Source organism: Ursus maritimus, unplaced genomic scaffold (genome assembly GCF_017311325.1).
Source record: "Ursus maritimus isolate PB19 unplaced genomic scaffold, ASM1731132v1 scaffold_18, whole genome shotgun sequence".
Classification (NCBI taxonomy): domain Eukaryota; kingdom Metazoa; phylum Chordata; class Mammalia; order Carnivora; family Ursidae; genus Ursus; species Ursus maritimus.
The window spans coordinates 24433675-24450458 of record NW_024424230.1 but is presented as its reverse complement, the minus strand read 5'-3'; the positions used below and the strand labels follow the sequence as shown (position 1 = coordinate 24450458).

The 16784-nt window shown below is 39.0% G+C and overlaps 1 protein-coding gene across 1 annotated transcript in view; it reads right to left on the bottom strand.

The window, feature by feature from the left end:
• DYM (dymeclin) overlaps nt 1-16784 on the bottom strand; it is a 322063-nt gene that overhangs the window by 63467 nt on the left and 241812 nt on the right. The window lies entirely within an intron of this gene.

Here is a 16784-nt window from a genome sequence, read left to right as displayed (position 1 = left end):
CAAATGGGAAAGGATTTATCAATTCTCCCAAGCGATTCATATATTCAGAGTGACTCTAGGTTCGTAATTGCCATCTTTCAAAAACCATTTTTATCATTATGTAACGTTTCTCTCAATTCATTTATTAAAGTGTATGTTTTACTGATACTGCTATACCGTCTTCATTTTTTTTTTTAAGCATTTGCCAGGTATATCTATAACCTTCAAGCCTTTAATTTTCAAACTTTCTGTGTTACTGAAAATATATATAGTTCAAAGCAACTACATGGCTTAGGTTTTATAATTTGTAGATCTAACCTGAGAAGTTTCTGAATTTTAAGTGAGTCTGACTCACTTACATTTGTTACTGCTGGTACGTTCCATTTACGCTACCGTCATGTTTTGTGACTTGTAAATCAGTTACACCTATTGCTGGGCAACAAACTACTCCCAAGCCAGCAGCTTAGAAGAGCAATGATCATTTGTGCTGCTAATAATTTGGGCCAGGCTTGATGGGGCCAGTAGGTCTGCTCCCTGTGGCTTCACACGGGGATGCTCAACTGGAGGTTGGAGGATCTCCTGGCATGACAGCCCGCGTGGCTGGCAAGTTGGTGCTGGCTTGTGAGGAAAAGAGTGGGGACCAGGGTCTTTGATTCTGTACATGGTCTCTTCTGGGCAGCAGGAACTTCTTCACAGCATGAAGGTGCCAAGAGATCTAATTATCTATTATCAAACTTCTGGTTAATTTTAATTCCCAAGGAAAACTATCCCAATAATTATCATTTAAAATTTATTTGAATCTTTTAAGTTGCTACTATGACTGAATCAGATTCTGGGGCAGGTATCTACTATGAATGGCAACAGGCAAACGAAATCCTTTATGCTTCATTTCTAAAAAGCATTATTGGGTAGTAATCACTACTTGTAAAAAGATGAAAAAGTAGCATGAATTTGATTAAGAGTTTCTTTACAATTACAAAATCGTCCAAATCTCAGTATTTAAGCAGACCTAAATGTTATCTAATCCCATCACCATTTGGGTGTCAGAATATCAAACGGTATTTAGAGAAGGTTGCTATTTGATTTTTTTCCCATGAAGATTAAAGGAGGTAGCATTTGTAAAGCCCTTAAAATAGTATGTAACACACAATAAGTATCATGTGAGTGTTTTTTAAAACAATGTATTTGAAAGAAGAAAAATCATTTTAATCTTAGACATTATTATAAAAAGAACAAAAAGATAAATGCCTTTCAAAGTTGATAAATTAATTCAATTACGGTAACTACGAAGAACTCAGAACCACATTTCTTAGTGTTAAATATAAGCCCCAGATCCCATTTCCATTAATTTACAAAACTGGTCCCCTAGAGGAGATGTATAGAAAAGGTGACTTACATTTATGGAATAATATAAGGTTTTATAAAAAGACATGTTTTAAAAACCAACAATGTTTCCTCTGTATTGTGTCAAAATTGGCTTTGTCAGAGATAAAATCTGATGGCTCACTGGTGGAACAGCAAAATACATGGAGAATATCACATCTTTTTCATTCACGTTTTTTTCTTTTTTTTTTTTTTAAGTACATACAGCTTCCATTCCAGAAATGGATCCCAGATCAGACCTTCTTCTCCAAAAAAAAAAAAAAAAAAAAGCATACTTATTTTGTTACAGAAAATCTCAAATGTTAAAACAAGTACCCTAAAAAAATGGTCCCACTTTCAGATGCTTCTGATGGTTTTTGTCCATGTTGGTAATGAACACTAAACAAGTTCTGTGCTAAGTTGTGATTTCATGTCTAACAGACAAGCTGGCAGTTATGGGAGTATCTTACCCTGTCAACAGTACTCAGAGTTGCCTCATTATATAAACTTCCTTTTCCTTTTAAGAGGGAATTTATACAGTTAAATAGTTTCAAATCATTTATTTTTAGTTTCCTTAAGAGAAGCATATGTATCTTGTTTGTATTAGTTTTGGGGGGGTTCCAAGAGAGTTGTCTAAATTTCCTGCATTTTCAGCAGAAAATAAAACCTTCAACAAAATTAATGGGACTTTGCCAAAGTGGGGAAGAAGGGGGAGGAAATGCACAGGCAAGCCTCTTTTTAAAGTTAATGTGCAAATGGCCTTCAAAGCCAATCATTTGGTGATAGACTCTTGTTATCTTTATGCTGTTAATTTACTGGCACACATACTAAAAAGCTTTGTGACCACGTTATTTCTAGACAGAACTGGATTTGTCCCCAAATATCCAGCTTCTGATAGCAAGAATTAGCTTTATATTACATGCAAAACCACAGCTGAAGACTAAATCCTGTGACCAGAGGAGACAATGTGTAACCTTAATAATATGGGGGCCAAGCGAAGGGGGGCAGGGAGGGGGAAGGCAGAGTTATGGCACCACCGTTCTTATGGGGGGATGTAAAAATGATGTGGTCTTTTTCTTCATTCCTTGGACAGGGTTTGAACATGGCCCACAAGCCTACACTAGAAGCCTGGGAAGTCTGTTATTGAAAACATGCTTACTGGTGGCAGGAAGGCCAGAGAATGGTGGCTGCTAGGGGACACTGGCTAACTTTCCATGTTTTTCCATACTTGGAAAATAGCCATAGAACTCACAAAAAAGGAATGTTCCGATGGAATCCAACTCAGTTGCAGCTCCCAACAATCACATCACCCTAGCAGGCTACCCACACTGGGCACAAAGTGGGGTGCAGGGCAGTACCTTCTCCTACTTCCCCAGGCCCTCCTACTGGGAGAGAATGAGCATACACCCAAGCCTCGAGTTTTCTGTTTCGTTTTTTAAAATTTGATATTTTGCCTTAAGAATTAGTGTTCATTTCCATTCTTCTTCAAAATATATTGGTGTTTTATTATAAAAAGAACTATTTTGTCACATCCTATGAAAAGTAAAATAACTCTCTAGGAAGATGTATCCTTTTTTTGATAATGGCTTTGACATTCTCCCTCACCCCTCATCAGAGAGAAGAGCCCCCCATTACAGTCTCAGCTCTGCCAATAACAAGATGTGTGACCTTTGCTAAGTCACTTCACCTGAGTGGAAGTTATTCTTAAGTCTCAGCTTCCATAAAGACTGTGGAAAATACTGAATTTAGAAAGCAAATTTTATTAGAGTAACCAAACATGTAATTAATGTAGAAAAAGCTTTAGGATGACCTCGAACTTCGGTAAAATCCAGAATTTTACTTTAGATCACCCTAGCACCTTGAACGGAGTCACCGTTAGTTTGGAAGGGAAAACACTCAACAAATACCCTTTGAGAGTAAAATGTAGAAGGTGAGGTTTGAAAATAATCATTCTCTAAACCAAGGAACCTACTGGTTCTTCTAGAATGCATTAAATTTCAAGGCTTACTATCTTTGATATTGTTAGTGCACAAAAGGGAAATAATCTCTATCCTTGGGTGCCCTTGTTTCATTCCTTCTCTGGAAGAAGAGTCAGTGGTGCTAAGAATCACATACAGGAGAGCTACAGCCCAGTTTAAAAAAAAAAAAAAAAGGAAAAAGGCAAAACAGAGGTGCTGCAAGTCAGTGGAGAGAAGCTCTAGATTGGGTTCTAGTCACAGTTTTGCCATAGACTGGACAAGTCACCGTCTGGGCCTCAGCCCGTCCAAATGTAAAATAAATGGGCTCACTGGGGGATGGGAGGAAGCACTCTAAGTGACCCGGACTGGCTTCTGCTTCGGATTGCAAAGACTGCCTCTCTTATCCTACCAGTGAGAAAAGCCAGATAATTTAATAAATCATAAGTCTTCCTAGGACCATCAGAGAATGATTTTGGAAGGCAATCAAGTGAAATGAATTCTCTAGAGGGACCAGCCCCTCTAAAAAGAGAAGGAGCACAGATAACGTTCTTGCTTTCAGCAGAGCACAGGAGGAAGGCATGGTCTCCACGGAAGTTGACAGAAAGAAATCAGATAAGATTTCAATAAATTCTTAAAGGCTAAAGTGTGGTCTAATGTGTCAGTCTAGAAAGCTGGAGCCCCAGATACAGTGGGGTTTGCACTCCCTGGAAAGCTCTTTTCCACTAGTCTTCACCAGGTGCTCATGAGAATGACGAGGTGTGGAGAAGGAGATGGGAAAGAGCCCTCTATCTGACCCTGCTTCCCAGACCCCCCCTCACATGCTAAGCAAAAGCCTCAAGCTATTGGGGCAGCAAACTCTACTGGCCCAGAGCACCAGGAAATGTCCACTGCTTGTAGGGGGAGAAGCAGAAACAGAACCCATCTGTCTCTGAATGAGAAGCAGGAAACTCACCTCCAAGACACAGGCAGAGATCTGTTTCTGCTGGTGGATGGACTGAGCAAAAACCCTCTAACACTGGGGTTTAGGGCAGGAAACCATGTTGGGTGCAGAAGGCTATACCTGGACCCTATGCTACCACTGGGGAAGGGGCAGGGACCTCTCACTGTCGGCCAACCACAGACACAGAGCTGCCAAGATAAGGAGGGACAAAGATGCTGAGAAAGCCCCACTTCTAAGGCCCAGGTACATACAGGGACTCCCCAAGAAAGAGGCTGGACCGAGACCACAGAGATACCCCTTCTCTGACTCCACTGCAGCGACTGCTGAAAGCAGAGGTTGGTTAAGCAACACTGAACAGAACCCAGGCCCCACTCTTCAGGCACAGGCAACAACCACTGGGGAATGTCAAACGAGTAGTGTTCTAAAGACAAAACCCAAACCCAGCTCCAGTCCTAACCAGAATGAGCCAACTCCACATCACCAGAGGTGTGCCCATTTATAGGCATACTTTGCACTCCAGACTATACTGTCTTATACATAATGTCTGGTATTTAATAGAAAATTGAGACACATAAAATAAATCATACGTTCCTACGTAACACAGAGTGTATGATGTGGTAGGTGCTGCGGACAGAGCAGTGACCCACACATGCCCGTACCTTCACATGGCTTATCATTTAGAAGAGATTCAATCTGGGGGGTGTAGGGGCACCATGGGAGCACTTGGGGGTCTTGGGGAGAAAGGGGAGAAGTATAGCAGAGTGGTTAGGAACAGAAGCTCTGGAATCAGACCTGGATTTGAGCCCCGGCTTTAATATTTACTAGCTATGTGTCCTTTGGGTTTCAGCTTTCTCATCTGAAAAATTAGAATATTACCTATTTTATAGGATATGATTAAAAATAATATATTTTAAACATCTGCTGTCCTGCTTAGCAGATATAAAGTGCTCATTACACGGTAGTTACTGTGATTACTTATTATTAACAGGCAGAGACCTGTCCGAGCTGGCGGGGAGGTAAAAGGCTGAAGGAAGTGCACGTACAGAAAGCCTAACAGTGAAGTGGACAACGTTACAGGGAGGAAATCCAGTTTGGCTAGAATGTCAAACGTGGGGGGAGGGGGGTGACAAGAGGTGGAGTCAGATCAAACAGGTCTCACGGGTCAAGTCAGATGAGTGCCAGACTTCCCTTAGCACAAAGAGGACCTTCGGGGCTCCTACTTCAGAACCACCCAAAAAGAGAAGAAAAAATCACGTTCTGCTGAAACCGGCACTGGAGAAGAGAAGATGAAACAATTCTGGAAAGGTCCAGGGCATGCATTTTGAAAACCTACAGAGGCAGACATTCAGGCATATGACTCGCTACCCACAGTGCAAAGAGCACAAGAAACAGGAAAGAGCGAGGAGAAACTAAAACTCAAGGGTGAACTCTGGAACTACCATCCAAAATTTTAAAAAAGAACACGGGATGACATTTTCTAACAGAACAATATGGAGTACAAAGCTATATTACTAGGTAATATATTAGAAATGGCACCATACACAGAAAGATAAAACAGTGGGAGACAGAACCCAGAAATGCATCCAAGGATGTGTGGGAATACAGAAAATTATACAGATTGAATTTCATACCAGAGGAGACAAATCATCGAATCATTGCTACTGGGCTGAGTAATAATTAAATAGAAAAAATGTAAAGGCTATATCTCTAATTAATTCAACAAAAAGAATTCCAGAAGATTAAAAGGTTAAGAAATAAACTTTAAGGGGTTAGGAAAAATACAGGTAAATATTTTCATCCTCTTGACCCAGGGATGGGGTGAGAGAGGCAGGGAGGTGTTTCAATGTTTTTAAAAAGAATCTAGAGTCTCTAAAGGAAAAAAACACAAGAGTTTTGAATACATGAAGACTGTAAGTCCTTTGAAGTGAAAAAAGGGAGCCTCATAAATGGAGAAGAGACTAATAGCAACTAAGAAAAATATTAACAACATATTCAGGAAGAGCAAAACCACAGGAAGAAATTCTACAAATCAGTAAGAAAAACATAAACAGCCAATGGCTGGGTGTTAATCAGCGACAGAGCTGCAGCCAGAGTTGTTCTTAACAGAACGCACGGCCTCAGAGTCATTCGTAAGTGCACAAAATCGAGAAAGCAAACAAAATGAATCCCGAAAAAGCAGGACAGAAGACAAAACAAACAAACAAACAAAAAACCCCACCTAAATAAATCAGGAAATAGAGTAAAACCATAAGAGACAGGTAGATAAATACATTTGTCTCTTTTAAAAGCAAACGAGCAGCAGCAAACATGCTAATCAGGAAAAAAAGGGAAAAAACACACATATAAAACATTAAGGAAGGGAAAAGTCATATAACTATGGATATGGAAAACATTTCAATGAAAAGTCTCTGTATAACTCTCTAAGAAAACTGACAATCTGTGGTAAAAATACAAAAATTCAAAACACTAATATATTAGGTTGTAGGAAAACACTCGCATGAAATGTTGGTGGGAATGCAAAGTGGTACAGCCATGTAACAAATGACATGCGCACATGCGCTCGGGCTCAGGAATCCCACACCTAGCAGGCGAATGCGAAGGCGGACTTGCACAATTATGAAACAGCATATGCACAAGGTTAGTCATGAGAGCATTTGTAAATAAGGAAAGAAAACAAAATGTCCATCAATAAACGATGGTATTTCCACATAACATAATACCATGCAGGCGGGAAAAGCAGTGAAGAGGTCTCTACACTAATATGGAGCGAACTCTGGGAGATGCTGTGAATACGGGAAGGTGCAAAACAGTACACACTGTGTCATCTTTTGGGTAAGAAAGGACCTGGGGAAGGGTGTAAGAGTGAGTGTGTGTGTGTGTGTGTGTGTGTGTGTGCGCACACACACATGCAAAAAGAAACTGGAAGGATAAGCTAAAAATAATAAAAGGGCGCCTGGGTGGCTCAGCTGGTTCAGCATCTGACTCTTGGTTTTGGCTCAGGTCGTGATCTCATGGGTTGTGGAATCAAGCCCTGAGTTGGGCTCCTCGCTCAGTGGGGGTCTGCTTGAGAGATTCTTTCCCTCTGCTCCTACCCACCCCCCTTCACTCTCTAAAAACAGGTGAGTAAATCTTTAAAAAAAATAATAGTTACCTACAGAGGAAGGGAGGAAACAAGAAAGAGGAAATAGGGATGGAAGCAAGAGCTTTCTGTGTATATCCTGTTACACAGTTTTGACTTTGGAACAAACATCTTACATATTCCAAAATAAAGTCAAATTGAGACTTCAAAAGAATTCTCTAAAACTTGACAATAAACTGAAATGATTTATCAGAATTGTGATATAATGATACAGACAAAAGTGCTTACTTTCCGTGTCTTTGAAACACAGTATTATTTTGACTGTACATAAATATAATCTTAGTAGAATACTAAGTAGAATGTATTCTAAGGGCAAAGAGAAATGAAATCTCAAACTTAATTCAATATTCTAATTTTTAGGAGTCATATTGGTGACTCTTCAAGTTACTGATTACTTAATGCAAGAAAATAGGGTAAGGTTTTTTTAAGAATCAAGGTTTTCAGTATAAGAGAGGAAATAGAAACATGAAACCAAATAAAAAAGGAAAGCTAAAAACTTGTAATGTTAAAAGTGAATTTGAGATTATAAACATGATTTTTGTTTTAAAAATATGTATTTTCTAATATAATCCACTGAAAAGGTCTAGTAATGATAACCAAAGAGCAGTGAGAGTATCAGCTGTCAGATTATATTCTCTAACACCATTCATGACCCCAAAAAACCAAGCAAACATACAAAGAAAGAAAACAACCCAAGTCTCCTTGAAAGGATGACTGGTACCAGGTCTGTGGCAGAATGTACCCAATATTAGCTGGGACATCTTGCACTAGAAATCAAAAAACTTGCAGTGACTAGTGGATTGTGTTAAAGGGACACATAAGTCAAAATGATGTGTTATCCAGTGACCAAAGATGAAACTTCAAAGAGCTGAACTTGAAATATAATGAGATATCTGGCAGGTGGATTAGATGTTTTAGACCAACTCTCCTGCCTGAGAACAGCTATAAAAGCTAGACATGTGTGGGTCACCCGGTTGGCTCACTCGGCTCAGTGGCCGACTCCTGATTTTGGCTTGGGTCATAATCTCGGGGTCTTGGGATCGGGCCTTGTGTTGGGCTCTGTGCTCAGTGGGGAGTCTGCTTGAGGATTTCTCTCCCTCTCCCTCAGCCCCACCCCTCGCTTGTGCTTGTTCTCTCTCTTCTCAAATAAATAAATAAATCTTTAAAAAAAAGCTAGACTTTTGTATATACATATATGCATATGTATACACTGTTTAATGGCCTCAGAAAGCTATCAAGGTAGTAAAAAAGTGTAGATCCAAGATTTGGGAAAACAAAGTCTAGAGAAGTAAGCCTGACATTTAAACCACTTTTCCCTTAAAGATGTTTGCTGAAGTATAGCTGAGAGCCTTGAAAACTGAGTAGGTTGGGAAGCTTAGCAAAAGGTTTGACGGGCTCACAGGAGTTAGAGGTGGAAAGGTCAAGTGCTGGAATTCAGGATCTATCAAAAAAGAGGATTTTATGTGGAAGTCCAAGAAGTACACCTGAGTTATACAAGTGAAAAAGAAACAGACCATCCCTCAGAGAGACTCATGTACAGCTGTGAAGCATCTCAGTCAGACTGCATTAAGTCAATCTGGGTGTAATATCGTTCCTAGCCCAGGCAGTTGCCACAAGCAAAAATCCTCTCTGGAGAAAGATAACATCATCCAGGGCCTCGAATTATCTCCATCACTCTTCATATAAAATGTCTGGCACTCAATAAAAATAACCAGGTACATTAAAAGATAAGACCACATAACGGAAAGACGAGAGAAACAACAGACAATAGAAACAGGCTCACAGGAAAACATCAAACACATGCTTTAAAATAACTGGGCTTAACTGTTCAAGGGCAAGACCGAGAATTTTGGCAGAGAACTGTAAACTACAAAAAACAACCATACGAAAAAAAATCATGAGGTTAAAAATACAATAACTAATGAAGAACTTAATGGATGACTTAAATAGCATATGAGACACAACTGAAGAGAAAATCAGTAAAGTAGAAAATAGCTGATAAGAAAATATCCAGGATAAAAAAAAAAGGCACAGAAACAATATTTTAGAGATTGACACTAGCTGAGAGATATATTAGGCAACAAATTCAAGAAGCATTATGAATTCTAAGCAGGATAAATCTGACAAAAACAGATTGTGCCCTAAGTACATAACAGTAAAACTACTGAAAACCAAAGACAGAGTATTTTACAAGCAGCCAAAGAAGGACAATCTGTGATAATCCTCCTCTGTATGTACTTAAGATCTACACATATTTCTGTATGTGCGCAATGGTTCATGAAAAAGTTTTTTTTTAAAGAATGTAATGAGTTCAAACATATTCAATATATAAAACTCCATGAGTTTAATAATGTAATACTTTAAAAAATGAGAAAGAGGAATCTCTCACCTCCCGAGCCCACCAGTTCACTGAATGACATTATAAGTAAATGGGCCTCCAGCTTCTTACTCTAAAAACTGGAGATTAAAAGGGAGTAATTAAGCCTTTGACTTTCCTTTATGAACTGTATTTCAATTACCCTGTCTGATGAAGAAATGTTCTTCTAGAAATATTATAGTTAATGAAAAATGTTGAAAACAAAAATGTTGCAATTCTTAACTAAGTGACTCATTAGGGCAACACTCATCAATGGTTAGAACTACGCTATGAGGTGAAGTGGAACCTCACAGTGGAGAAATCAGGCTGTCCCCATCTGAAACCACCGACCAATCTTAGGCTCACTAAGAGTACATAAGACAACCACGCCTCCTAACACGTGGAGCAAACAGTATCACCTATGAAGTAATCTGGCCAAGAAAGAAGAATCTGAATCTACTCAACCCTCTAAAGCTAACTTCCATTTACAGTAAATATGAGGGAGAGAACAAGTTAAACACTACCAGAGGAAGCCAAAGGATATGCTTGGGATGTGGAAGATTCTACAGGACGAATGGCCATTTCTGCAACATAATAATGGTATGATGAGGGGAAGAAATGGGGGAGGAGTCGCTCTAGATTAAAAGAGATGTAACAGATGTAACAGCCAAATCTATGAATTTTTATTTAGGACTCTGATGTTAGCACTGCCGACAGCCTTATGAGACTGCTGGAGAGATCCGAATGTGTTGTGTATTAGATCACACCTAGAAAATATTGCTACTTTTGTTAGGTGTGATTACCATACGTGATTACGAAAGAAGAGGTTAGTTTTAGAGACACATACCAAAATATGAAAGACTAAAATTCCAATATTTACTCTGAAATACTGCAGCAAAGAGGAAGGTTCAGATGAAAGATATATGACAAAATCTAATGGTTGACTCTAGATAGTTGGCATATCGGGGTTCATTAAATACCTTTTGCGTTATGTTTGAATTTTTTTCATAACAAATATTTTCTTAAGTTGACAAACCGAATGAAAGGGAAACCTGTCAGGTAAATACAAATCATTCAAGTTGACCTATAATCAAATTAAAAATGCGAAGAGAACTACACACAAAAAAAGTGAAAGACTTGTCAGAGATAAACTCTTGAAAATGGTGACTGTGCTCATCTAGTTTTATGAGTAATGCCTTTATATCTTCAGGGAATATGAAACGACTATCCCTTCAAGCTTTCATTTACTTTATTTTTTAAAGTTTTTTTTTTCTTTCTTTCTTTCTTTCTTTCTTTCTTTCTTTCTTTAAGAGAGAGAGTGAGCGAGTGCATGAGCAGGGGATGGACGGGGGAGGAGAAGAGGGAGAGGAAGAATCTTAAGCAGCTCCATGCCCAGGGCAGAGCCTAACTCAGGGTTCAATCTCACGACCCTGAGATCATGACCTGAGCTGAAATCAAGAGTTGGATGCTTAACTGACTGAGCCGCCCAGGCACCTCTGAAGATTTTTAAGTAATCTCTAAACCCAATGTGGGGCTTGGACTCACAACCCGGAGACCAACAGTCTCACTCTTCACTGTCTGAACCAGCCAGGCGCCCCACACTTTAAGCTTTTAAATCAGAAAAAAAAGATAGTTTCTCATTTTTTCCTTAAATGAGGGTAGCATAACTGATATCAAAGTATGGTAACGTTAGCTCAAAAATGAAAACAAAAGCCAATGTCACTAAAATACTCAAAATATATACACATCAAGGTCAACACTGCTAAAAAGTTCTATAACCCAAGTATTTTCAGGAATTCTAGAATTGTACAATACTAGGAAATCTATTGATGTAATCAGAGTAAATATTCAAAGGAGAAAAAAGTTATGGTCGTCCTGGTGGATTTTTAAAAGGAATTTGAGAAAAGTTAAATTAAAAAGTTGTTTGGTAAAGTAAGAGGGCCTTCATTTGAAAAATGCACAATGGACACAAACACGTAATTCAAAAAAGATAAAAACATTAAGATATGTTCATTTTTGCTAGTTTAAAAATACCCATTAAAATGATAACACTATCCCCCCCTTTTTTTTGACATTTCACCTTGACACAAATAACAAATCTAATTCCCAGTGTTGTCAAGAAGAGAGGAAATGGGATTCTCAACAGAGTCCTGACGGAAGTGTAATCTAACACAACTTGCCCACGTTTCAACGTTATCGATACATACTAAAACAAGTCTTTAAAAGTGCACAGACTCTTCTGTGCCTGTAATTCTAATACTAGAAATTTATCCTAAGGAAATAAAACTGTGCTCAAGGATTTAGCCTTGTGGATGTTTACTGTATAATAATGAAAAATTCTCGTTACCCCTGAATTCGCTTTCTACCACAGCCTTACCAAGCCACCACAAGTTTAGCAGCTTACAACAATGCAAACTTCTTATCTCACAGTTCTGAAGACATTCGGGTAGGTTTGGCTGGTTCCTCTGTCCTGGGTCTCATGAGGCCAAATTCAAGGCGTCAGCTGGGCGAGGCTCTTATCTGGAGGCTCTGGGGGAGAATCTCTTTCCAAGTTCATTCAGGTTGTTGGCAGAATTCAGTTCCTCCTGGCTGCAGAGCTGAGTTTCCTATTTTCTTGCTGGCGGTCAGCTGGAAGTCTCTGTTAACAGCTTCAGGCTGCCTGCATCACATAGCCCCTTCCATCTTCAAGCCGGCAATGGCGTGTCAAACCCCTCTCAGCTTTGAATCTCTCCGACTCCCCCTTTGGGCATATCTCTTCTACTGGAGCTGGAGAAAGTTCTCTACTTTTAAGGGCTCATGTGTTTTGATTGGGTCCACCTAAATAAGCCAAACTAGCCTCCTGATCTTAAGGTCCATAACCTTACTTACATCTGTTAAGTCCCTTTGGCTGTGCAACTTACCGTATCCACAGGTTCTGGGGATTAGGACTTGGACACTTTTCAGAGGTCATTACTCTACCACAGTTACCCAAGGGTCATTACACCCGCCACAATCCCAAATGTCCAACAGTAGATGATTGGTTAAATAAATTGTTGTACACCTGGACAATGGAATACCATGTAGTTATTCAAATGATGGATGTCAGACAAGTTAGAATGGACTGCTAGAAGGACAGAAGCAAAGAGGCAGGTAATAAAGCAAGTTCAGTAACACGTTAATTGTAGGGTCTAGGTGGTAGGTATATGGGTATTCACTGTAAAAATTTCTCAACTTTTCTTGTGTATTTGAAAATTTTCATAAGATGATGTTGGGGAAGGAACAATTAGTCCAATGATTTTTCAAGCCCTACCCTCCTCATCAATGGTCTTCAAACAACGCTGGGTGAAAATCGAGGTGTTTATGAGAATTCTAGCAAAGCAGCAGCAAATAAGCTTCTGCATAAGGTTTACAAGGAGACTAAATTTCAAAGAGCATTAAATATCGCTCCACTTTATTTTTCAGATAATTAGCAAAATTAAAATAGGAAAAAAATAATATAGGATGCAGTTCTTAAATCATTAATTTAAAAACCAAATTATATCTTATGCTTGAGGCATTTTTATTTTCAAAAAGGAAGTTCTCTCTAAAACAATTAACACATAAAACAAATGCTGTCTCGATTTAATTATTTCTCAGTGGGAAACAACAAACCTACCCCACAGTTTAACAAAATTTGACAAAACAAATCCTCAGTTGTGACGAACAAAATATCAAATAACCACAGAAGACAATGATTTCGCAAACAGTAACTGAGGGCCCACATCGGGACCCGCGGCATTGCTTGAAGCACTGAGAATAGGTAATGAGCATATAAAATTAGGTGCAGTGCTTGACTTTTATTTCACCTTGGGAGTTATAAAATCCTGCCTAATTTCGTAAGGCAGAAATTTCTCAAAAACGCTTCTCTCAAGATACGTAAGGCATTTTACATAAAAACCCAACTTAGTATTTTCACTTGGCAATCATATTATGAATATAATTGAGGGAGGCTGAACCTCAATCTGACACCAAAAACTATTTTCACGGACTCAAATCAGGAGCAATTACTCTGTATCTTAAAGACTTCCCAGTTTTATGAAAACTTGGCCGGAGCTACAGAAGAGGAGTACTGCCACAAGAGTTAATAGCCCAGGCTCTAGGGTCAGCCTGACTGGCCTTGGAATGTGACCTTGGGCAAGATTCTAAACCTGGACTTCCTTATCAGCAAAACTGTTACAGCAGAGGGGCAACAAGATAATGAATATAGAACACCTATCCCAACGCCTAACATATAGTAGCAGTTAGTAGTTGTAGCCTTACTAGGAAAAGCAATAGTAACAATGAATGAGAGTTTCCTATTAGATACAGATGTGCTTCCCAGGTATATGAACTCTATCAGGCACTAAGACAAACAACTGTAATGTTTCTGACTTACGCTTTCATGTCTATTTAAAGAGAAGTGCCTCCATGATGTTGAAATTTGAATTCTAGAACCTCTGAGTGCATTGCCGTGAAATGCACCGAGCTGTGAATCTGAGATCTTTAAGAACCTAAATGTTAATGTTATATTAAATGGCTAATTCCTTTAGGAAATGCTGTATTCAAAAATACTCCAAGTCTAATGCTGAAATATAGGTGACCCCTGATTGAAGACAGTTTGATTTGAAACCCACTGCATTATAACTATATTCCACATAATGTCCAAAGTTGTATTTATGGTTGTCTAATGACTGGGATCAATGCCTACATTTTGCCCAAACAACTGCCAACGCTCACAATTCAGTCAAGGTCAGTAGCAATGAGGGTGACTTGGTCGTCTGCTACAATTAAAGCAACGGATCACTGAAAAAGTTGCCATGGAAACTGCCTATCGCCCAGCAATTACCATTCAAAAACTTTGGGAGGCAATTCTGTATTAAATTTGCAATTTATTTCTTGTGGCAGAAACAAATTTTAAAAGCAGTTTGAAGGTCCTTAGAGTAATGAGGAATGCTTACGATAAGAAGAATTACTAAAATAAGATGTCTTCAGTGTGTCATTGGACTTACATTTTCAAAAAGCCTCAAAGGCACCCAAAAGTATATATAAACTCAGTTTTTATCTTACTATTGTCTGTAATAAAGGGTCACAAAATACACATTGATCGTTCATTTTAATTTACTTTTGGGGAATGGAACTTAACCTATGACACTGACATGGATCTGACTTACAATGCCTTACCGCCGGATCAGGCTTAGTAATCAAAGAAGCCATGAGTTGGGGCTGCCTGCCATTTTGCTATATAATGCTGACTTCTTTGTAAGAGAAAGATGCCTGATTTTATTCTCTGGATATTTTTCCTGGAAAACAGTTTGTAGAAACAACTACCAATATGTAAAAGATAAAATCAAAATAGGATGGGAAAAACCCTAATGTAGCATAAAGGAAATCCTTTTTTAGAGGCAAAGAAAAAGTTGATACTCACATAGAAATAGAGAAAAAGGCTATTAAAAGGAGTCTCTACAGTTAAAATCTACTTGGCAAGGAGGAAGGTGATTCCCCCTTTTCTTATCTCCTGTTCCACTTCTTTAGTCTACTTGTATCAGTTGGGAATAAGGAAAAGATTTTGTTATCAGGAAGGTATGAAATGCAAACAAAAGACATTTTAGGGTAACGAGAACAGGGTAACAAGAAAACTTTCAAGCACAAGTCTTAGTATCAATGGTAACAAAACTCCAATTCACTTGGTGGCATTTCTCTTAAAAGCACAGTGACAGTACCAGGAAGTAATAACAAAGATGTAGCTTTCCTACAGTTTATAGACCATTAAGTGGCAATTTAGTGATAATCCCCTTCAGCCAGCTGTTTGTAAGTAGGAGACAGGCAGTTTCAGTCCAAAGTCAGAGATGTTGTCAGACATGCACCAGCACAAGTGGGACAGACTGTGGGTGCTGCCTCACCACGTGGGCATCCATCACAAGCCTGGGCTGCAACACAAAGCCTTTTGTAGTGGATACTGTTCGCTTTACTTCGGCAAGGACCCAAATGTGCACCGCAGCAATTCCAGAACAATCTCTACCTCATTTCATCAATAAAGCCAATGTTCACTTAAAATTTTCCTGAATATCATTTGGTTTTACCAAGAGATCACACCAGGAGCTGGGTGAACAAGAACTCTCAAATATCCAAAGAACTGGAAAATGGCAATGTAAAATCAATTTTAGCAATTTAGCTATACTCTTTTAATATAAGTGCCTCTCTAAGCAAAATTCTTAGGAAGCAGTTTTTCTCCCTGTAGGTGTCTGATTTATACTGAGGAAACATGTTATGACATTATTTGAACTAATTTACTGGTTTTTATTTATTCCACAGTCACTGTTAACTCTCTTTGGTGTACCCGACAAATGATGAGAACCTTCTTAAAGACCTCAACTTTATGTCAATTAAAATCTGAGGAAACTGGATGGGGAATCAAACACGTTGAACAAAAAGAGTATAAAAATTTTAAGACACACAAAGACCTGGAGGGAGATATTAACAATGAATTAACTGCATACACAATATGCCAGTTACAAACTGCCTTTTATAAAAGCTCTCAAAACAGTTGCTGTCTGAATATTCCTTACCCTTCTAAGAGCTTTGGTAACAGCAAGGATACTGAACACCTGCCCAGGATTCTGCGCTCCCCTGTAATTTACTGGCCATGGTAGGTCTGGCTCAATGTACTCTAGGCAGCTGGGAAGTTTTATTAACTCCTGCAGGTTACTGGGCTAATTGATGCAATTTAATCAATCCTCCCAGTAGCTACCCATTAGCCCACACAATATTCCCAGGTGAAATCTGTCATTCATTGAACAAATACCAATTGACGGCTGTTATGAAAAGGTGCCCGACTAGAAGCAGTACTGAAGCAGGGACCAACGATGTAACCCCTGCCTGTACAGAGTTTGGAGTCCAGTGGGAAAGTTGGGAATTGTGGGAAACGCAATGAAGGCAAAGAAACGGAAGAAACAAGAGTATAAACAAATGCAATTTAGACAGAGACCCCAAATAAAGCAGCACAGGCAGGATCTCATTTAAGACTTCACATCAGAATGCTTTTGGGAGTTCCAG